Source organism: Papio anubis, chromosome 19 (genome assembly GCF_008728515.1).
Source record: "Papio anubis isolate 15944 chromosome 19, Panubis1.0, whole genome shotgun sequence".
Lineage (NCBI taxonomy): Eukaryota > Metazoa > Chordata > Mammalia > Primates > Cercopithecidae > Papio > Papio anubis.
In genome coordinates, this window is record NC_044994.1 from 5,799,190 (window position 1) to 5,822,974 (window position 23,785).

Genomic DNA, 23,785 nt, shown 5'->3' on the forward strand with positions numbered 1-23,785 from the left:
GCAGATGGTGTAGGACCTTTCCCAATGCCTCGGGGATGAGGAGTTTGGACTTCATCCTGAAAGCAACAGGGGGCCATCGGGATGCATTGTTAAAGTGGGCATTTAGGGAAATTAATTTGGCAGCAATATGTAAGATGGATGCAGGGAGCTTATTAAAAGGATATTTTGGTAATATGAGGATAGCAGGTATAAATTTTAAAGGCCCTATTCAAGTATGCAACAACAACATAAATAAAACCCATAACTGTTCTATAATTCATTTCTCCAGTGCTGTTTCCATTTGACTTGCTGCAGAAAATTTAGTCTAGTCACTTCCAGGTAAAATGAGTCCAATTCTGCGTTTTCTCAGCGTTTTGAACTCCATCAATTCAAGAGGGTGTGGAGAAGGTAGGAAGGTAGGAGTGAGAGACATTCGTTTCAGCCCTCACACTGTGGTGGAGCCTGCTTCCAGAGTCCCCATCTTGTTTGTCCTTTGTGTAGGACACATGAGTGGCCCCTCAGACCCAGGCTGGAGGTCATGGGAACAAAGGCGGCCCACACAGAATCCTCCTTGGGGGAGCTTCCCTCACGCGAGCTGGGAGATACTTTGTAGGTCCTTCTCTTAAATAACCTGGGTTCCCTCTCGGAGGGCCACGGGAATTTTGACACTCCGTCAACACCACTCCAGCCCATGGGCACTAGGCAAATTGTCTCCAGCTGACGACGGGAGTGGGAGCCACACTGCCATTTTCTCCCCCAGCTGCTTCTCCATGACTGCAGCGCGGCCGGTGCGGGTTTCTCTGCACATTTCACTGTCTGCTGTCTTCCAGTCCCACTGAGTCAGAAGAACTTTCTTTTCATGGGTCTGTAAACTTAAGTAAGGGGATCTATTCTGTCCCCTCTCAGGACTCATCCTGAGGAAGCAGAAGGCAGGGCACATGCTCCCCATACACACATTTAACTCTGTCTCTTTTTCCTTGCCAAACCCTCCCCTCATTTCCCTCTTTTCCAGCTTAGAGATTCTTCTTTTTCTAGTCTGGCTAAGAGAGTCTTTCCTATGGATCCAAATCTTTCAGTATTACCTCAAGACCAGAGAGTTTTGAATTTAAGGATCAGGCATCGGTTGCCTTTGCTGCCTTTCGTTACTTCCGCAGGGACCATGGGTGTCTCCGGTCTCCCTCTCTAATTGGGGGAAGGATCTTAGGGAACAAGTGAATTGATTTAGGTGAGCATAGGAGCAGGTGTGGGTATTTTGAAATACTTTTTTTTGCCACATAATAATGATGTCCTCAGGGCCTAGTCTAGGGAGACAAAAGAATAAGAAGGAAATATACATTGGACTTGAATGGAATATTAAAAGTAAGATAGAGATAGAGAATTTGAAGACAGTTTTCAAGATTTTGTGCCTGAGCGAATGGGAAATGAATGATATTGAGGGGATAAAATGAGAATGAGAGAGCGACAAACTAGGTGCACTACTGAACCTGGGTGACAGCAGCACACTGAGCAACACAGCACTATGGAATGGAATGTACGTTAATTTTATTAGGGATTTAAGAAAAGCAGGCTCTGGAGGAGCAATTCCCCTGATCCAACTCACTAAGGATGGTTTGGAAATGAGCATATCCATTCATTAATGTACCCTGGGGATTGTATCTAACAGGATGACTATTAATGGTGACCACTGGGCCACTCAGATGGGAGCTGGTGCTTGGCCAATGGTTAAATGAGGTGGTTCATCAGTGATTATAGAATAAGAGCAGACGGATGATTCGGCTGTAATTAGGGGCTGTCCAACCATAGAATAAGATGAATTTCTGTTCTTGGTCCTCAGAATATTTCTAAGATACAGAAAAGTCTTTAGAATCAGAGCATTTCCTCTGCTAGAGAGTGTGAGTACACACTGACAAATTCTACTGTACCGTTCATTTTCTATATTCTTTATCTGTCATCCCAAACCTCTGTCATTTCGTTATGACAGTTTGCAATTTCTTAAATTACTGCTAATCTTCCACTAGTTACATTTTAAATTGACGACTTCCCTTTTAAGGAAGCATACTAGACCCCTTGGTGAGACTTAGAAAGCACCCTCAAATTGCTAGCAATATGCTTGTGAATCATCTCTTGGGTGGCTTATTTCCTGGGATGATTTCTGCAGATGGCTAATTTTACCCATTTTATGTTGATTTCTGTTAGCGCTAACCCCTAAGCATGGCAATATCGGATTGTCCTGATTTTAGCTTATACATTTTTGTTGTTGCTATTCCTTAGCTTTCCCTTCTAAATTTTCATCTTTCTGTCATCTTCTGGAATTTAAAAGGAAGGTAATGGGGTAGAGTTGAATTCCATTTGGGATATATTGAGAATTTGATGTGTATTCCATATTGAGCTAATTAGAATAAAAATATATGAACTGTAGAGACTTGAAGGGGTCAATACATAATACTTTTTTCTTTCCTTTCCTAGTTTTTGTCTTCCCCAATGAGGAATTAAGACCCAGACATGGGGAAGATGGAGGTGAAAAGAAAAAGCTTTATTACTCTGTCCCAAGTGCTTAGAACAGTGCCTGGAACATAACAGGTACTTAATAAATATTTAGTGGATGAACAAATGAGTAAAAGCTGGATTGGGCCAGGCACACGGTGGCTCATGCCTGTAATCCCAGCACTTTGGGAGGCCGAGGTGGGTGGATCATTTGAGGTCAGGAGTTCAAGACCAGCCTGGCCAATGTGGTGAAACCCTGTCTCTACTAAAAATACAAAAACTTAGCCAGGTGTGGTGGTGGGCACCTGGAATTCCAGCTACTCAGGAGGCTGAGGCAGGAGAATTGCTTGAACCTGGGATGCGGAGGTTGCAGTGAGCCAAGATTGCGCCACTGCACTCCAGCCTGGGTGACAGAGTGAAACTCCATCTAAAAAAAAAAAAGCTGGATTGAAGAACACAGCTTAATGTAAAATCTAATTGACTTCCTAACAATTTACTCCAGAATTAAACTCACCCATCCCCTCCCAGACAGACCTGGACAGCCCCAGACCTCATCTGTGCTGCTGAGAGAGCAGAGGAGAGCTCCCCTAGCAGGCAGCTACGTTTCTTCCTCGCAATGGGAGGAGCAGTGAGAAGGTGGAGAGTGGCTGGGAACATTATTCTGAGGGGAACCCCCTCATGGAACAAGAGAGGGAGGGATGAATTCTCCTTTATAACAGTCCCAGATTTTGGCTCTTTTAAATCGTGGAAACGAGTTGTTGAATGTGTAATCAAACAGAAACTGCCCAACACTGGGGAATATAGGAAAAGAATTAAACAGAGAAGTTTTTCCCTTTTTTTTTTTTTTTTTTTTTTTTTGAGACGGAGTCTCGCTCTGTCTCCCAGGCTGGAGTGCAGTGGCCGCATCTCAGCTCACTGCAAGATCCGCCTCCCAGGTTCACGTCATTCTCCTGCCTCAGCCTCCCGAGTAGCTGGGACTACAGGCGCCGCCACCACACCCGGCTAATTTTTTGTATATTTAGTAGAGACGGGGTTTCACCGTGTGAGCCAGGATGGTCTCCATCTCCTGACCTTGTGATCCACCCGCCTTGGCCTCCCAAAGTGCTGGGATTACAGGCGTGAGCCACCGCTCCAGGCTCTCCATTTTTTAAATTGTGGTAAAATACATGTAATATAAAATTCACCATCATCTTAACCATTCTTTTTTTTTTTTTTTTTTTTTTTTTTGAGACAGAGCCTGTCATTCAGGTTGGAGTGTGGTGGTGCGATCTCCGCTCACTGCAATCTTCGCCTCCAGGGTTCAAATGGTTCTCCTGCCTCAGCCTCCCAAGTAGCTGGAATTACTGGCGTGCACCACCACGCCTGGCTAACTTTTTGTATTTTTATTAGAGACGGGGTTTCACCGTGTTGGCCAGGCTGGTCTGGAACTCCTGGCCTCAAGTGATCCACCCGCCTTGGACTCCCAAAGTGCTGGGATTACAAGAGTGAGGCACTGCACCCGGCCACCATTCTTAAGTATATAGTTCAGGCCGGGCGCCGTGGCTCACGCCTGTAATCCCAGCACTTTGGGAGGCCGAGGCAGACGGATCACGAGGTCAGGAGATGGAGACCATCCTGGCTGACACAGTGAAACCCCGTCTCTACTAAAAATATAAAAAATTAGCCGAGCGTGGTGGCGGCGCCTGTAGGCCCACCTATTGGGGAGGCTGAGGCAGGAGAATGGCCTGAACCCGAGAGGCGGAGCTTGCAGTGAGCCGAGATCGCGCCATTGCACTCCAGCCTGGGCGACAGAGCGAGACCCCGTCTCAAAAAAAAAAAAGTATATAGTTCAGTGCTGTTAAGTACATTTATTTCATTGTGCAACCATCACCACCATTCATCTCCAGAACTCTTTTCATACTGCACGTCTGAAACTATATACTCATTTGATAATAACTTCCTATTTCTCCCTGCCCCCACTCCCTGGCAACCACCATCCTACTTTCTGTCTTTAAGAATTTAACTATGAGAGAAGGAGGTTTTTAAAAATCAGCATTATCACAAATAAATGCTGGATTGGAAGACAAAGCTTAGATGTGCGGACACAATAAACTTCTTAGCTCTGAGTAACTCTTCAGAATTAAGTTCACTCTGCTATGTCCCAACCACAGATTCCTCCCATCCCATCTACTTCTCCCACCCAGGCTGCTGGAAGCTTGGGTGGAGTTAGACCCCTCTCTGAGCAGGGAGACCTTGAGGAGGTGCCCAGAAAGACCTGCCCCATCTCCAGGAGGACATGACAACTCTTTATAGGAAGGAGGAAATGGGGTGGAGATGGGAGAGGCCTGAAGTCTTCCTCTGATGGAAAGCCCTTCATGGGATCATAAAGTCAGAGAATTTCAGAAAATGTGGAAAAACGGCCCAGAAATTTAATCTTCCTCTCACACTAATCACTGTCCAACCCCAAAACAGGAAATCCAAAGCTATGACAATTCGGGAGGATGATGGCAATTAGCTGGAGGTTATATCACTGTAGTGTCGAGTTTATCCACCTAAAATTAAAAATAAAAGAAACTGCCTTACAAGTTTATTACAGACAACTTTCATATATGTTTGCCTCTAAGTTGATTTTTTTTTTTTTGGTATTACAGAAAGAGTGGGTAAAAATTCTACAATCACAGGCTAAACAGACTATTATCCCCAAGAAATCACTTTGCCAACCCAAAGTGAATCATTGGCCTGTGTAAGCTGCTGTCTAGATAAACGATGTTAAGACGTTTCCAAAAATCTGAGACAGAACTGGGAGAGGGAGAGGGGATGAGCCAAGTAGCTTTGTCTTTCACTATTAGAACTTGTAGGCGTTTCTTTCCTAACAATAATGGTTCCTGTTTTGTCTCAGAGTAATCGACATCCAAAATGCTTCCTAGCGCTTCTTTTCTCTCAAAGTTGTTCAAAATTTTGGTTGAAGCTGAAGCCAACAAAAGATGTACTAGTAAAGGGCACTTGGCATGGTCCTATGAAGCAGAGAACATCAATGAGGCATTTTCACCACAAGAAGTATTGTCTCCGTTTTATTAAACATCCTGCTTCTATTACCAACACACTGAGAATAGCAGATCATGTAGGCATTTGGGTTTTGGTTAACTTTAAGTGGCTGAATTATTTTTTCTGAACACCTTCTTAAAGATTTTTTATACTTGCATAAGTTAGAATTCAGGGATAGTATTAGGTTGGAAACCTGACTGACCAGCAGTTAGAGGACTGACTTTCCTGGGAAAATGCCAAATGCCTGAATCTCTCAGACAAATACTTCCACAGGTATTTCATCAGGTCTCCCCAGGGTTTGCTTCCCTCTTTGCAGAAGACTGCATTACATTCAACATTCCAAGAACCTTAAAAAGAATAGCCATGTTGTTCAAGCTGTGATGTAAAAAATGTATTTTCCCTACAAGGAGAGCTGCTCTCATGAAATCCACTCTTGCAGGCCACCCATGGTTTCACAAAAAGATACTTTTGACAGGCGGCCCTGAAATATAGTTCTTATACTTATTATACATGATATTTTGTCTTAAAGCATGATATTGTGTCTTTAAACAGAAACCAGTGATTTACACTTTGAACGCTAGCCTGGGACAATAAGAGTTCTTGCCCAAGACCTACTTTAGGAAGAACCAAGTCGAATTCACAGCTTCTCTGCTCTTAGGTGCAGGCTCTGTTCTCTTCCTTGACAATGATGCTCTGTGTGACTCTTTGTTCATTTCCCAGGATGGGGAGGAAAGAGACAGCACAATCAGATAGGGAAGTCCCCTCTGGGTGACCCTCCTCGCATCCAAAAAGCAGTGTCCCACTTCCCTCAGCTCCCTTATTCCCCTTGCCTTAGGGCCTGCCTGTTGCCCTTTGAGTCATTCTTAAGAAAACCATAGAAAGCTGCGAGGGAGCTGACCTGTTGGATCCCACCAGCAGATGCGTGTTGCTGCTATCAGCCCGAATTTCAGAAATCTCCAAGGCAAATCTTCTTGTTAGGCATTTTATTCTCTATAAAAGTACTGACACATTTTGTACAATTGCCCTTCTGAAAGAGGTTATTTCACCATTAATGGACTTTTTAAGCTGATCTGCAATTCAGCTAAATAAATAAGTAGTGAAGACACGCAGGCTCAAAACACATTACTCTTCACAGGAATTAAATTAGTGCTTTGAAAATTTCAGCTTTTAGGAGGGTGTTCTTTGCCCTTCTGTAGTCCACTAAGCAGGGACCAAGAATCATAAATAAATTGAAGTAATACATTGAGAACATTGTTTCAATTGAAGATGTATTTTTTCTCTAGACTTGAAGGTATTCCTTCTTTTGCATATTGTTAAAAATTTCCATTTAATATGAATATTACACTAAGGGTACCTATGTACTTGGGTCTGGGCTACTTTCTGTTAACCATTGCTGAGGTATGTGACCTTTAGCTATGGGAAGCTGGAATAGCACCAGACTCTCAGTAAAAAGAACAGCAAGACTTTGCTAGTTTACGTAGTTTCTGTGAATATCAGTTTCCTTATTTCTTTTTCTTTTTCTTTTTTTTGAGACAGGGTCTCACTCTGTTGCCCAGGCTGGAGTGCAGTGGCGTGATCTCGGCTCACTGCAAGCTCCGCCTCCCAGCTTCACGCCATTCTCCTGCCTCAGCCTCTCGAGTAGCTGGGACTACAGGTGCCCGCCACCACGCCCGAATAATGTTTTGTATTTTTAGTAGAGACGGGGTTTCACGTGTTAGCCAGGATGGTCTCGATTTCCTGACCTCGTGATCCACCCACCTCGGCCTCCCAAAGTGCTGGGATTACAGGTATGAGCCATCACGCCTGGCAAATTTTGCCATATTATACTTTAAAGTTTCTTTTTTCCTAGTGATTGTGGTAGGGTTTATCATATACATCTTAACTTACAAAAATCACACTGGAATGACCGTGGTTTGGGTAGGGCTCTATTTCTCTTTTTCCCCTAACCATGCCCAGCTATTAAACACTAATAACTGCTGATTTATTGCTCTATGGTTTTACTTTTTCTTTTTCTTTTTCTTTTTTTTGAGACAGAGTCTTGCTCTGTTGCCCAGGCTGGAGTGCAGTGGCGCGATCTCGGCTCACTGCAAGCTCTGCCTCCCGGGTTCACGCCATTCTCCTGCCTCAGCCTCCCGAGTAGCTGGGACCACAGGCGCCCGCCGCTTCGCCCGGCTAGTTTTTTGTATTTTTTAGTAGAGACGGGGTTTCACCTTGTTAGCCAGGATGGTCTCGATCTCCTGACCTCGTGATCCTCCCGTCTCGGCCTCCCAAAGTGCTGGGATTACAGGCTTGAGCCACCGCGCCCGGCCAATTTTGTATTTTTAGTAGAGACGGGGTTTCACCCTGTAAGGCAGGATGGTCTGGATCTCCTAACCACCTCAGCCTCTCAATGTGCTGGAATTACAGGCGTGAGCCACAGCGCCCGGACTGCTCTATTGTTTTCAGTGATCCCCTGGGGGCATAAGAAGTTAGTCTGTATCTTGAATTTCCTCTCAGTTGCCTCAACACAGCCTCTACTGTTCTTGAAAGCACACTTAGGTTTAAACTTCTTCATGCTCTGCTGCAAACTGGGAGGAGATTAGGAGTTATCCTTTTTATAATATGCTGCTTCTTCCAGGGAGAATCTCTAAGTCAGGGCTCTGGAACTGGGGTGGGAATAATGCAACCTCTAGCCCCCCTGCTGTAGCAGCCGAGTGCTTGCTGGACTGGGGATAGGGGAGGAACGGGGGAAGCAGCTGAGATTTTCTCAGCTTACTCCCTTAGCACACAGGACCACTGCCTCAAGAGGTGGAGCAGGGTTTTCAGGGCCCTAGTTTTTTCAGCAAGCTGTGTCTGAGGTGAAGCCCCATCTGGGAATCAGGGCTGGGTAGACCAAGGGAGCCCCCACCTCTTGAGGACACTTGCCCAGGACCAAGCCTCATCAACAGGCAGCTAGGGGCAAGGTGAGACAAGCCGATGTCCTCTTTCTGGGAAGAAAATCCACCAACGGGGAGCTGGCGGGAAAGAGAACCCTGTGTTCTTGGCTGCAGCGATGTGGAGTGGAGTTTCCACGTTACCGAGCAGGGAGGAGGGAAGAGAGAATGGCCTTGGCGCAAATACCACAGACGCACCTTTTTTTAACCAAATTTTCATAGATTTCTCTTAAATAAATGTTCCTCTACTTGCTCTTTTTCTTCAGAACTTTTTCAGAGGCTTTAAATGGTTGTCTTTTTAATGGTATGCATTTGATACATGTTAGTTAACTTCCCTGCACCTTTGTTTCCTCACAAAAGGCTGAAAGGATCTCTAAAGTCGCTTCTAGCTAACAATTGTTATTTTAGTGTTTCATAATCATTCACTGCCCTAGAAAGACTTCTTTGATCATACACTATTTTTTGTTTTGATGGACTTAGGGATCAGCGTTTTTTCTGTATAGCAGGTGGAGTCACAGAACACTGTAACAGATGATGAGGAAGGAGGTTTAATACCTTCTCTTTCCCACAATTCAGAACCTTCACAGCCCTCTAAGTCTTTCTGTTTCACCCAGCTCCTCAGTGTATTTCCAAATAAATAATGATTCAGTGTTGCTCCTGGGCTTTCTCAGGAGCCAAGCTGGTTGGTTATTTATTCATAATGGCAAATTCTGAAGAATCTTTATGAACCGTAATAGCTTTCCATAAGCATCTTTTGCCTACTCTGCTACTGTCAATCTCATTTACAACAGTACAATTAGCACAAGTCCTTCCTCACCGTTCAGCGGTTTGTTGACATTATACCAGTGTCTCAAAGTTATCCTTTTGTGCACTCGAGTTTCTGATACAATTTCCCTGTGCTCTGGTTTAGTGGTTTTAAGTCCTGGTCACACACTTGTCCTCATCTCTGCTCTCTGCATAACCACTGGATTAATCATTACGTGATCAGCCATGACTCTGAACGATAGAGCAGCACATGCCAAATTACCCGTGCTGTGTTCAGGGCTTCTCTGAGTTCCTACAAAGGACTTCAAAGTCTATAAGAGCCTAAACCGGGTAGCTGTATTACCTGTCTTACTTCCAGATCTAATAATTCACCAGATTTTTACCTCAGAATATCAGAAAGACTATCAGCGACTGTAGACCAGGAATCTTGCTTCCCACACGATTGCAATTTAAGGATCCATTATGACTGAAAATGAGGAAAGACGTAGAAAATAGAATATGTATAAGCACCTGATAGAGATATGGCCTCACAAAAAAAATCTGATTCAAATAAAGAAAAAGGAGAGGAACAAGGGTCATATGAGAATAGAGAAAGAAAATACTACACCTGCTGAAAAGCTAACATTAAAAGCAAAAAACCTCCAACATTTTATAACAATTTCTAAAATATTGCAAAGCAATACTTCCTGCCAGATCAAAATGAAATCCCTGGTAATATATGCCCCATGATTGCTGATCTCTGTTTATGACATTTATCTTTATGAATTCAGAGTTCATAAGGGAGAAAGGCTAAAATACTATTGGCATTATCTTGCTCCTCTTCATGAAGAGAAATGTCAGTGTCATAATAAAGATGAGGTTATCTTTGATAGAAATACACTTCTCTCTATATTATGAAATTATAAATTTTAAGAAATCAGCCTAGTTTAAAAAATGTCCAAAAATATCTTCATTTTTATTAGTAGATAATAGAGTTATAGATATTCAAAATTATTCCTATTTGGTTTTGGAAAATGAATTTTGGACTGCAGGATGAATTTGTGTACATTTGCTATTTAGGGAATTCGTATTGAGTGAGATGCTGAGGCCCTTGTGAAGATCTACTCAGGAGAAATTCATAAAGTCTCCCTATTTTCCCTCTAGTTCTCTGATCAGCTCCAGTATGCAATTCATTCCATATTTGCAAAAGTTGCCATCACCTTTCAGTCTTAGGCAAACCACATTTGCCTTTCTAAACTCGCTCATCTGTCAAGCTCTCAGCTTCCCTGGGGTTAGAAGAGATAAGTGTTTTTTTGTTTTGTCTTGAAAAGACTTTCTGGTCGGGAGTAAGAACCTGGAATATCTTTCCTTCTAGGTTCTGCAGGCTGCATATGTAATCAGGGAAGGTGACAAGGCAATAAGAGAGTTCAAAAAACGGGGCCACTGGGAGACAGCTTCATGCTTTTCTAGGGATGAACAGTGGATCACTGCTCACAGAACTGGTTTGTAACATTTGCTAGATTGCTATTATGTATACATTCAAATCCACATTTCTGGTTATATGTCCATTTCTGCATATCATAGGGTTTATGCCATTTCCAGTGATAGATACTCCTCCTAAGGACAAGAGAAAGAAACAGATGGATAAAGACACACATGACTGCATGAAATGGCAGAATCCTTCACATGGGGGCTGACTTTCTAGAGGCACTCTGACTTCAGCTAGCTGAATCCCTTACCACTCATTAATGACCAAAATCAAAGATACTTCCCAGATGTTTGAGACCCATTCAGAATTAATACATAAATCCAAAGTCAGTATGTGAAGGAAACACTCTACTATTCTGTGGAAAGCTAAGTATTGTTATAATTTCAAAACAATGAGAGTACCAGTTTGGTTTTCCTACTGATGGGCATCTTACCATATTTTTCCAGGCTATTTCCCCCAAGCATATGCTTTTCATTTGCATCAGAAGTTCTCTCATTGACATGATCATGTCCAGTGTTCACTCCAGCTGGTTTTAAACAACGAACCCACTGACTAACTGCAGGAATAACGTTTCACTCAGGCAGAATGACGATTTCCTTTTTCATTTCCCTTTGCTTTTGTGACTTAAGGAGGGAAACAGTGATATACAGCTTGTGTTCCCAGTGATTTGAAATTGAAGCACATAACAGAGAGAAGCTAGGTATAACAACGGAGACAAAGGGTTTGTAAAGCATAAAGGGATCAAAGGAAAATGTCAGTGAAAAATAGATTGAAAATGAAAAGAGAGAAGTGGGCAGAAGAGGCTATAAAGGAGAGAGGAGCACCCTATCTCTAGTAGAGGAGGGTGGAACGTGGGGTCAGAGGGTGGTACGCTGAGGACATAGAGCCATCTAAGAGAGGCTGAGGGTAACAAGCCGTTATTTTATTTTAATAGTCCATTGAACAAATCGTTCATTGAATTTGACTTGCCAAATGAACACCATATATCATATTGTAATGAGGAAGAAAATGAATGTATTCAAACAAGACTGGACCCACAAGATGAAGGAGGAAATACTTAAGATTGTGAAGATCTAGATCGCTCAGAAAAATGGAGCATGAATCAGTATTTTCTGACTGTCACTTTCAGAACTTGTCCACATGAAGTCAAGATGGTAAACGTCTTATCTCATAACAAATGCAGGGAAGTGATTTACCATCTTCAGTTGCTGAGGACAGATGGTCATATATCATACACAGCAGGCATTATCAGGAGATAAAGTAAGCAGTACCTTACATAGCTCAGTTTGAGGAATATTACAGGACACCTTATTTCAAAATACCCACTTACTTAAAGTCATTCCATTCTTAAAGCTTTGCTACTCTGGTTCGTGATGTGTTTTCCTTTGATGTTAGCACGGATTGATTGACAGTGTATTACAATAAAGTACTATGCAGCAGAGAAGGGAAGGGAGAAGGGAAAATGGGAGGAATCCACTTAGAAAAGTACAGAGTTTCCTAGGACTGAGGAAGGGTTCCAGGTGTTAAATATTTTCCTTCCTTTTTTTAACCTGAATAGATCGTTGTCACTTTCCTTCTCTTAATGAATATTTTATAGGAAAACCATTATGTTCAAGATTCTCGGCCGGGCGTGGTGGTTCACGCCTGTAATCCCAGCACTTTGGGAGGCAGAGGCGAGTGGATCATGAAGTCGGGAGTTTCAGACCAGCCTGACCAAGATGGTGAAACTCTGTCTCTACTAAAAATTTAAAAAAAATAAAATAAAATAAAATAAAAAATAGCCAGGTGTGGTGGTGGGCACCTGTAATCCCAGCTACTCTGGAGGCTAAGGCAGAGAATGGCTTGAACCCAAGAGGCAGAGGTTGCAGTGAGCCAAGACGGCACCACTGCACTCCAGCCTGGGCGACAGAGTGAGAGAGACTCCGTCTAAAAAAAAAAAAAAATTCTCAACCAGGGCCAGGGCCATTCCCTGCGCACTCCTCCCCACCCCCAACTGATCACACAGACACAGACACACACACAGGGTACATTTGACAATGCCTGAAATATCTTTGGTTGTCATACTGGGAAGGCAGTGCTACTGGCATCAGGTGTGCAGACAGCAGAGAAGCTGCTCAATATCCAATAATGCAGGGGACAGCCCTCAAAAGGAAGGATGATCCAGCCTAAAATATCAAAAGTGCTAGGGTTGAGAAACCCTGACCTCCTAATACAGTTGTTTAAATGAAAGACAAATAGCTCCAGTCACATTCGCATGATCATCCATTCACTCATTCGCAAACATTTAGTGAATTTCCCCTATTTTCCAGTGTGGTAGGTACTAAGATGCAAAGATGAGATACACACAATCCCTACCTTTAAGAATTTGCCACTTTCAACAAGAATGACACCATCTCTGATACGAACATTCAGAGCAAAGCCAGATGATTCCCAGATGTGTGATCAGGGGGCACCAAGAAATGGTAGCATTTAAATAGACCGGTATTAATCACATCGAGGAGTGGGGAGCACTGAGGAGGGGGTTAAGGTAAGGTCCAGCCAGGAAAGAGAAACCGGAGGGGCAATTCATTATGCAGAACCAGGGGCAAACCCATGGTACAGGATCAGAGCAAACAATCTGGAGTGGAAATGATGAGAGGTTACATTGGAAGGGCAAATGAAGCCAGATTGCATGATGTCAAAAAGCCAGGCTAAGAAAGTTTTGTTGCTGTTTGACTCCTTTTTTGTTTTTTACTACGTGTTATAGCAAAGGGAATCCATGAAAGGTTTTTTGAGACAGAAAATATCATGATCAGAGACATGAAGTTGAAACACTTTCCAGGCAGAAGTGTGTGAGTGGTGGCCCCAACTGCTTCCTGAACAGGCTGCCTGGAGAAAGAGAAGGAGCACCCACTCTGTAAGGCCAAGCTGCCTTTTGCAGACACTGATCTTGCTGCTTATCTCCTATTTCCTTCCTTTCCTCGCTGTTAGGATTTCATCTTTGTTACTGGTTTTTGAGCTGTAACTCTAGGACTTCTTAATGACAATTAATTTTGATCCTCACATCTTAGTATCAGAACCACCTGGGGAGGGTAGGGCTAGGGAGACAGGATTGAGGGGCTACCAAGGGTGACAAATATGTTCATTGTCTTGACTGTGGTGACGGTTTACGGTGTGGGCGTGTGGTAAAACTTCCAAATTGTGTGTTTTAAATAGGTGCAATTTATGTCAAGTATACTACAACAAAGTTGTTCAGGAAAAAAAAAAAAAGAACCACCTCTAAGGCTTTTTATAACGTAGTGTTTCAGATTATGCAAATTTGGGGTGAGGCTTGAGATTTTGCATTTCTAACACACGTTGGGAAGCATTGCTCTATGCTGACCTGGATAAGCCATTTCCCTTCCTCTTCTGCTTGGTTTCCGGATTTCCCTGTCAAGATTCCTCTTGACGGGGTCTTGGGGACATGCCGACCTTACCTCGTCAACCACTGTTCATCTCTGATCAGTGCAGTCTGCCTTCTCCCTTCTCCCACTCTAACGAAATTGCTCCTTCAAGGATCGTATATGATACTGATCATCAGCATTTGTACAGTACTTAGGTGCCAACTTTGTTCTAAATACTTCACATGTATTTTAACTCATGAATCCTCGTAACAGACCATGAGATAGAGACCATTGTAAACTCAGTGCTGGCTGCAGAGTCCTATTCTTAACCACTACTTGTCTTATTTGCCTATCAATGGCCTCTTTTTATTTGACCACTGAGAATGGAGAAAAAGAGCAACGCCTGACGCCTGACGTTCCAAAACGGGCCTGGCGCTCACAGCTAGTGTTGGGAATAGCACTCAAAATCCTAGGCAGACTGAACACTGAAACAAAGGATTCTTAGCAAAGCAATTTTACCTCTACGCAGAGGGGTGCTTCTCCTTGGCCAGTCGCCATGAAAGCACACCTGAACAAAGGGGCATGGAGCCTTTATTCCTGATGTAAGTCCTGCCCCTGTACCCTCTCCCCATTGGCTGGGGTTGGGTTGCACAATCTGAACTAATCCTGGTTGGCTAGACATTTGAACTTTTTTTAGATAAGGTGGGCACCTAAGGGAGAGAGGGAAAAGGAAAAGGGGAAGGGGTGTCTGCAATGAGCTAGAGAGCTAGTCTCCTTCCAAATAAGGAAAGGAATGTGAGCTGGTACTGATAAGCCTGGTACTGTGGCTTATAACAAAGGCAGAAAAGAGAAAAAGAGGAAAAGGGGTGGAGTGGGGAGGGGGATTACTGTGAATTGAAGAATAAAGGATTGGTCAGGCTATTTGAAGAGAAACTTCATCATATCCCACAGCTAAGATGTGTTAATTTCCTATTAGACGTAAACAACTTCGCAGAATACCAGCTTCAAACAAGCTTAACCTGAGACTGTGGTAAAAATGAGTCAAAGCAAGGCCAATTTGTCATTTTGTCTAAGAACAGATAAAAGTAAGGTCACTGTGTCACCCACAAAATACCAAACACCCCTCTCCCAGCCAAAATGACTGACTGCTACTTTACCAATTACAATTTTATCCTCTTTCTAACTCCCTCTCTACGCATAAGATTTATTGAGACACCCAATCATAGAATTGTTGTACTCCTGAAAGTACCAAATTCGGAGTATGCCCCTGCTTCCTCAGACACCCTCTAAATCACCCAACCAAAACCCAGATCTTTTTTTTTTTTTTTTTTTTTTTTTAAGATGGAGTCTCGCTGTGTCGCCCAGGCTGGAGTACAGTGGCGTGATCTAGGCTTACTGCGAGCTCCTGTTGTACCCAGTCCGTTTATTCCCCAAAGAAGACCACCAGAGACTGCAGTCAAAGCCAAGCGGCAAGGATCTTTATTGCAGGTTCGAACCTGGACCCCAGACCGAGTGTCGGGCGAGAGCCCTGAGGAGGGTCAGGAACTGTCTTTTATAGTCAGCAGTAAACAAGTACAGAGTCACAGGGGTCTTTTTGAACGACGCAGGCTTGGGATTGGTTGATATTTGAACAGTGCGAGTTGGCTGTTATTGATTGGTTCCCGCCATCTCCCGCCATCAGAGCTATTTCAGTTACTCTTCTGACATGTTTATGACCTCTGGCAGGGACTTTCCTAACCGGTTTGTTCTGGCTTCAGTTCCGGGAGCCAACTGTATTGTTCCTCCCACACTCCGCCTCCCAGCTTCATGCCATTCTCCTGCCTCAGCCTCCCAAGTAGCTGGGACTACAGGTGCCCGCCACCACACCCGGCTAATGTTTTGTATTTTTAGTAGAGACGGGGTTTCACCGTGTTCCCCAGGATGGTCTCGATCTCCTGACCTCGTGATCTGCCCGCCTCGGCCTCCCAAAGTGCTGGGATTACAGGCGTCAGCCACCGCGCCCAGCCAGCCCAGATCTTATAATAGGTTGTCACACACCTTACTGAGACACGCCATAATTATGCTGGTGTGTGTCTTCCCTGCCTGCAACAAGAGATAAGCCCAACTTGTTCAACTCCAAGTGTCTTCCTGGTAGCCTTTGTCTGGAGGGCACTGCCACCTCTGCGCCACATACAACTTTCCACTCCTTGAAATCCTCTTCTTCCTTGGCCTGCAGACATCATTCTCTCCTGATTCTCCTCCTATTCTTTTTTGACAACTTCCAGTGATTTCTGCGTCCTTGTATTCAGGTCCTTGTGTAATCCCTTCCCCTTGAGTGTGGGCTAGTAGTGAATTGTTTCAAATCAACAGAATACACTGAAAACAATAGAATGTCCCTTCTGAGAGTAGGTTGCAAAAAGACTGGCTTCTGTCTTACTTGCCGTCTCTTGCTTTCTTACCTGCACACTCTTGGTGGAGCCAGGTGCCATATTGTGAGCTTCTATTCGGAGAAGCCCATAGTGTCAAGGAACCCAGGTAGCCTCCTAGCTACAGCCAGTGAGGAACTAAGGCCATCGGTCCAAGCCTTGGAATAACTGAATCCTACCAACCACCATTTGAGTTATGTTGAACTGGATCTTCCTTTCATCAAGCCTTGAGAGAACTGTGACCCTGGCTGAAACTTTAATTGCAGCCTTGGGAGAGACTTTGAAGAGAGACATCCAGCTTACCTGTGCTGGATTCCTAACCCACAGAAACTTAAGATAGTAACTTTTTGTGATTTTGAGTCTCTAAATCTTGGGATAATTTGTTATGCAGCCATAGATAACAATTACAGATCTCCATATAGAATGATAATTTTTTCCACAGCATAGATTTAGCTGGATCACTGACATAAACTCTTTCACAGTTGACCACTGCCTCTAGGGTAAAGGCTGGCCTGACCCGTGATATATATCCTTTGCTTTAGTCCCAGTAAACTGCTTATAGGGCTCAGAACATGCCAAGTGCACTGTCTCTGTGACTTTGACTTCACTGTTGACTTTCCCTGGATGTAAGTCTTCCCAAGAGCTCCCACACTAGAATTAACTGCTCTTCCTCTGGGGTTCCAAAGCCCAAAGTCATGGAGGCAGGAAAGGTAGAGAAAACACACAGAAATGAGGAAATAAAGAAAAATACATTTAATAACACAAGAGACAGCGGCTAGAAGAATGATGGCAGAAATTCATTGGCTCCAAAAAGAAGGGACAGTGCCCTGCAGCGAAGGGCGGGCTTGCCCACGAAGGGGATGGAGGACATCCTTTGTGAGAGATTCAGTCTGATCCTTAGGTTGGGAGTTACATTTGTGGCTGAGGGGAATGATGGTGGAAGCCTTAGGTGAAAGAATGCGGTTGCTATTTTCGCCCAATAAACATAAGCAGCCCGAGGCACAGGCAGATGCTTGGAGCCCTGCTCCCGTGTGGGCACCCATCATGCAATAGCCTCTGGGTACATTTACCAATATTATTTTTAGATGTCATTTTTGGCTCTCAGAACGTTTGGCTATCAGAGTTACTTTACTCTCTACCCTTAAATTAGGTTTCTTCCCTGCGGATGTCGGGGGTTCTAGGATGAAACCGTATCAACTGTGCTCAAAATTCTTATTAAATTTCCTTTTCAGAATGTTGTTTTTATTTTTCCTGGGTGGGGCGGCCATTTGGTATAAAGAAATGAATAAGGGAAAAACCTTTGCTAAAGGCAGCAACTATGAGAAATATTTAACAGTATGCAAATTCAGCAGGCAGCTCCCCCACTGAAAGAGAAGGGAGGGGGTTTATTCTACCCTTAAAAAAACGAAATGCATTAAAATGCAGTCATTAACTGGTGGAGTATTCTAGAATTGGCAGTTACCTACTGAGATTTTGGGTTAAGTTTCTCTGGGGGTATAACAAAATGGTACATCCTCATGGGAAGCAAGAAGAGAGGAGGACTTGGAGCAGTGGAGCACAGATCTTAGCAGAGTGGAAAGAAAGGAAGAGAAACGCCTTCCCGCATCGTTCTCATGGAAGATGGGGAAAAGCTGCCTGTGGCAGAAACAGGGAGAGCAGTTCCGCCTGCCAGGGTTAGCCAGCGGCCAAGTGTTACTCATTTACTCTGCAAGAGTTTTGATGCTAGCCCCGGCAGGTTTGAAAGAAGCACTCTAAGCCCTGTTTAGGATGTGGGTAGTTAATGACAGTGACAATACATTTAAAGGGAATAAGACAGCCACGTATCTGGCTGTCACCGAACCACAGAGTTTTAAGACCCAGAATAGGCCTGAGCGCTGATAATATTTCTGTCTTTGATCATCAAAGGTCATAAAGAGGCTTTTTAATATGATAAGGCATGCCAATATTTTATATGGTTTATGAATTTCTTGAACTAATGTATATGAACACAGTGTTGTCATTTTTGCTTTTATTTCTATTGCTTGCCTGTTTGCCTGCCTACCTTTCTTTCTCTCTTTCTTTCCTTCTCTTCCTCTATCATCTAGAAAACCGGCCAGCGTTCCCAGGAACCGCAGCCCCAGAGATGTTCCCAGCTGCATGATCCCAGGCATCAGCTGAGGGCAAGTCAACCTCTCTAAAGCTTTGAGCTGTGCAGGCTCCCGGGCTGCCTCAGCACCTCCCTCAAAGCAGAGCCCCCCCACCGGCAGTTCAGCCCATCAAGCCTTCCACCTACCCAGCTGCCTCAGTCACCCTCAGAGTCCATGTCTCAGTATCACCACCATTGGCCAGATTGTTCTGAATATTCTCTAATCTCACCTCATTCCCACCCATCTCCATCCTCCCAAAGTATTCCAAAATGTCCCTTTGCAATTCATAGTTCATCATCAATAAAGTCCCAGTGTATCTTCAACCTCTCACCTAAATATTCCATTCCGCTTCTTGCTCTAACTCAGGAGTCAGAAAACATTTTTTTTGTAATGGGCCAGATAGTAAATATTTTAGGCTTTGCAGCCACATCATCTCCATTGTCACTGTTACTTGAAAGGGGTCCCAATCCAGACACGAAGAGAGGGTTCTTGTGTCTTGTGCAAGAAAGAATTCGGGGTGAGTCTGTAAAGTGAAAGCAAGTTTATTGGAAAAGTAAAGAACACAAAAGAATGGCTATTCTATAGGCAGAGCAGCCCTGAGGGCTGCTGGTTGGTTATTTTTATGGTTATTTCTTGATCGTATGCTAAACAAGGACTGGATTATTCATGAGTTTTCCAGGAAAGAGGTGGGATTTTCCCAGGAACTGAGGCTCCCTCCTCTTTTTAGACTATATAGAATAATTTCCGGGTGTTGCCATGGCATCTGTTAACTGTCATGGTGCTGGTGGGAGTGTCTTTAGCATGCTAATATATTATAATTAGTGTATAATGAGCAGTTTTGTCGCCATCTTGGATTTAGTGGGTTTTGGCCAGCTTCTTTACTGCCTCCTGTTTTATTGGCAGCGTCTTTGTGACCCGTGTCTTGTGTGACCTGTATCTTATGCCGACCTCCTATCTCATCCTGTGACCAAGAATGCCTAACCTCCTGAGAATGCAGCCTTGTTTTACCGAGGTCTTATTCAAGATTGAGTCACTCTGGTTTGAACGCCCCTGACACAATTACTTAACTTTGTTATTCTAGCACCAAAGCAGCCATAGAAAATATGTGAACAAATGAGTGTGGCTGTGTTAAAATAAAACGTTATTTACAAAACCTGGGGGTTGGCCACACTTAGCCCAGGGGTGGTGGTTTCCTGATCCCTGTTCTAAGGGAAACCTTAGTCTACACCCCAAGGATTGTGCTTCCCACAATGTTCAGGTGAAGGTTGCTTTTCCCCCGTAGAAACTTCCTAGATCTGAGCTATCCATCACCACTCTCTTTGTTATCTCCTCTCATTTTTTGATGAATTGAACACTTGAATCACTCCGTTCTCAGCCCTACCATCATTCTTGGAGATTTCAGAATTTAATAAATGTTCCATCTAACACCCTGGTCATTCAGTTCCTTAATCTTTTAGAGCCAATAATCTCTTATTCCATCTCACCTCAACCACCCAATCACAAAGCATGCCCTAGACCTTGTTATCACCAAGCACATTCCCAATATTATGAGTGCAAACATCTTCTTTCCAGCAATTACCTCCTATCCTTCAGCACATCCAGTCAGCCCACCTTACGAGTTCCCTGAATTTAATGAGACCTCCGAGCCACTGGCCCCTACCTCTCTGTCATGCCCTGCTTCCTTCACATCCTCACTTCCCTCCTGGGCTTGATGATCCAGCACCATAACCACTCCCTGGAAAACGTGCAGAGCCCTCTTGCCTTTTCAATCTCCTCATCACATTCCAACCCCGACTAAGCCTAGATGTCCTCTAAATCTGTGCCTGCTGCAGAGCAACTCAGCGTGGCGGCAAAGACTCACACAGCCACGCTGACTGGACGCACTGGGCACAAAATACAACAGGGAGCACAACAGACCAAAATCCCCATTCCAGTGGAGCTATCATTCTAGTGAGAGAAAAATAGACAAGAAGCAAGATAAATCATTAAAATACATAGTAAGTTAGAGGACAATAAATGCTAAGGGCAAAATAAATAAATAAATAAATAAAGGAGGGAAGAAAGTAATGAAAGGAGAGAGGGAGATGGGAAGCTTTAGATAAGGTGGCCAGGGAAGGCTTGCTGATAAGACAGCTTTTGGGTGAAAACAAGAAATCAGTGAGTACAAAACCATGTGTACATCTGGGGGAAGGGCATTCCAAGCTGAGAGAACACAACAGTGTAAAGGCCTTGTGATGGGCGTGTGCCTGGCCCCTTTGAGACACAGCAGAGGCCTGTGAGGCTCAAGCAGAGCGGATGAAAGGGAAGAGGGGAAGGAGATGTGATCAGAGAAGTAGTAGGACTGCGGTACTTATTTATCACTGCATAATCAGTTACCACAAACGGAGAGGCTCAAAGCTATACCCATTGATTATGATCTTAGTTTCCATGGGTCAGGGATTCATCACAGGGCCCTGGGCTCAGGTCTCACAAGGCTGCAATCAAGATGTAGCATAGGCTGCAGTCTCATCTGGAGATTCAACCAGGAAAGGTTGTCTTCTAGGTTCATTCGTGTTGTTGGCAGAATTCACTTGCTTGCAGCTATAGAATTGAGAGCTTTAAGACTGTTTTACTGGGTATCAGCCAGAGGCCACCTTTAGCTTCTAGAGGCTGCACAGAATTTCCTGCCACATGGCCCACTCCATAGGCAGATCAAAACATGGCAGCTTGCTTTCTTAAGGCTAGCGAGAGAGGGAGAGAGTCTGCTAGCAAGAAGGAATGTTAGATAATGTAATCAAAAGAGAAACAGCCATCACTTTGCTATATTCTATCGGTTAGAAGGCAGCCATGGATTCCACCCACACTCAAGGAAGGGGATCACACAGCAGCATGAATACCAGGAGGGAGGATCATGAGACCGCCTTAGAGTCTGTCTTCCACAAGGACTCAGATCACCTAGGTATATATGCCCTTGTGAAGACTTTGGCTTTTTCTCTGAGACACGGAGCCATTGGAAGGCTTTGAACCAAGGAATTACATGCTGTGATTTAAACAGGATCACTCTGAATGATGGTTGAAAATAGACACCAACAGGCTGAGGGCAAAAGCACAGGATCAACTAGGATGCTATCCAGGTGAAGGTGGATAGGGGTAAGTTTGGGGTGGTGGCCATGGAGAAGGAGAAGCCATGTTCTGAATATATTTTGAAAGCCGGACCAACATGATTTGTTACAGGTCAGATGTAGAACATGAGGAAAAATGAGGAGTCAAAGGTTATCTCAGATTTTTGTCCTGAACAACTGGAAGAATGGAGTTGCCATTAACTGAGGTGGGGAAGATTGAGGCAGAATATCAGGGGCCCTGTTTTGGATACATTTGAGCTGCCAGCCATTTGACGGCAGAGCAGTTATGCCATGCACACTCAACCCTGGTAGGAGGAGTGATTTGTCTTTTTGGAACTGCCATCTGTGCCAGATTTGGGTTTGCATTCCACACCTGCAGCACATCCACAAGCATTACTGCTTGGGTGCTGAGTGCTTCATTTATAGGCAGCAGATCCCAGTTACCATGGTATTGCCTCAGAGGACCCATTTATGGCAAAGGAAGTATGAGATACAGTGGCTCTCCATATACATCCCATTACCTGGAAGCAGTAAGAATGTTGGAATGATGTAGTGAAGGTTCCAAAAGGGTGTGAGCTTGGGGATGCTGTCCTTCAGGATGAAGTCTATGCACTGAGCTACTGGCTGATTTAGAGTGTTGTGTCTCTGACAGTCAGACTTCATGGGTCCAAGAATTAAGGGGTAAAAGTAGGATTGACCCTTTTAACATTACTCCCAGTGACTCACCAATCCTGCCAGTCTAAGCTCCAATGGATTGAAAATTCTTGTTCTCAGTAAAACATTGCTTCAACCTGGGCACAGTAAGATGTCCATGGAAACTAAAGTAAGTCTGAAGTCTGGACAATTTGGTCTCTTCAAGAAGAGATAACAGCAGGCAAAAGAAGTTTCTATATGAACATGAGAAATCAATTCTGATGATCATGAACAGCTTATTGTTCCTGCTACTATGCAACCTGGAAGACCATATCTGGAACCCAGGGAATTCATGGGGGCATCTCCTAAGTGCTCCAGGATGGGTGAATCTGTGAAAAAGCAGACCCAATGTGGACATAAGTAGAGCTGAGATCTGCAAGAGATTGGCCAGCAGACATGGGCAGTGCCCAACATCATGCCCTGCCACCTGCCCTGATTTCAACGGCAGGTGTGGCAGACAGTTCTTGTGTATGTGGCAGTATGTGACCTCCAGTGCCTTCTGCCTCAGAACTTTCTCTGAGGCTGCACTAGCTCACTCAGCTGAGGACATGTGGTTGGGAAGGTGAAGGGATTTAAGTCTTCAGAAGCAACCCCACAGCAAGAGGTGATGGGAATGATAGAGAATGTTCAGGCTTCTATGTTTTGGTGGGATACTTTCCTGCATGGGTCCTCAGGGGTTTTCTAGTGGGACATGAGCCTCAGGTGTGCAGAGCAGCAAACAACTCATACATTGCATTGGCTTTGGCTTTTATGCCTTCCATTCCTCACACTTTCCCTCCTTAACTTCTGCCTGTCGGGATCACCAGCCAAATCCAACTTAGGCGCTAGTCCCCCCTGGCCTGTGCTGCACGGACCTTCACTGACAGAGGAAGCCCTGAAGTCTACAGAGTCTGCAGCACAGCTCCCAGGAGTCCCTGGGGCAAGCCTAGGGCTTCCATGGTCAACAGAGCCCAGGGCTCTGACACCTTCTGAATCCCAATCTCTTCTTTATTTCTAAGAAACGCCCTATTCACAAAGGATCATTTCAAATGATAGCTTGCTGTTTTAGGCATGCAGTTCAGTGAAAATATGCATCAATTAGAAAAAGTTTAAGACTTCTTCCCAACTAGAATTGAAATTAGACCCCCTCAACTTTCCTAGTCCTACCCCATTTGGTCAAGTCAAAGGTGATTTAAAGATAAAAGATATCGCTATCATTAAATCATTTTTAACTTGAATTTGATGCAAATAAGGCAGCACATATTCATGTATTGTTTTATTACTTTTATGCTAAAGTTCCTATTTTATTTACATGGTTTCCACTCAGAATGGGCATCTCCTAAAAGAGAGGAACTAAGTTTGTATAAGCCTCTTCGCTATGCAATTAGATGCATTATATATATATATACACACACACACACATATATATATATATACACATACATACATACATGGAGAGAGAGAGAGAGAGACTTTGTGCCACTGGT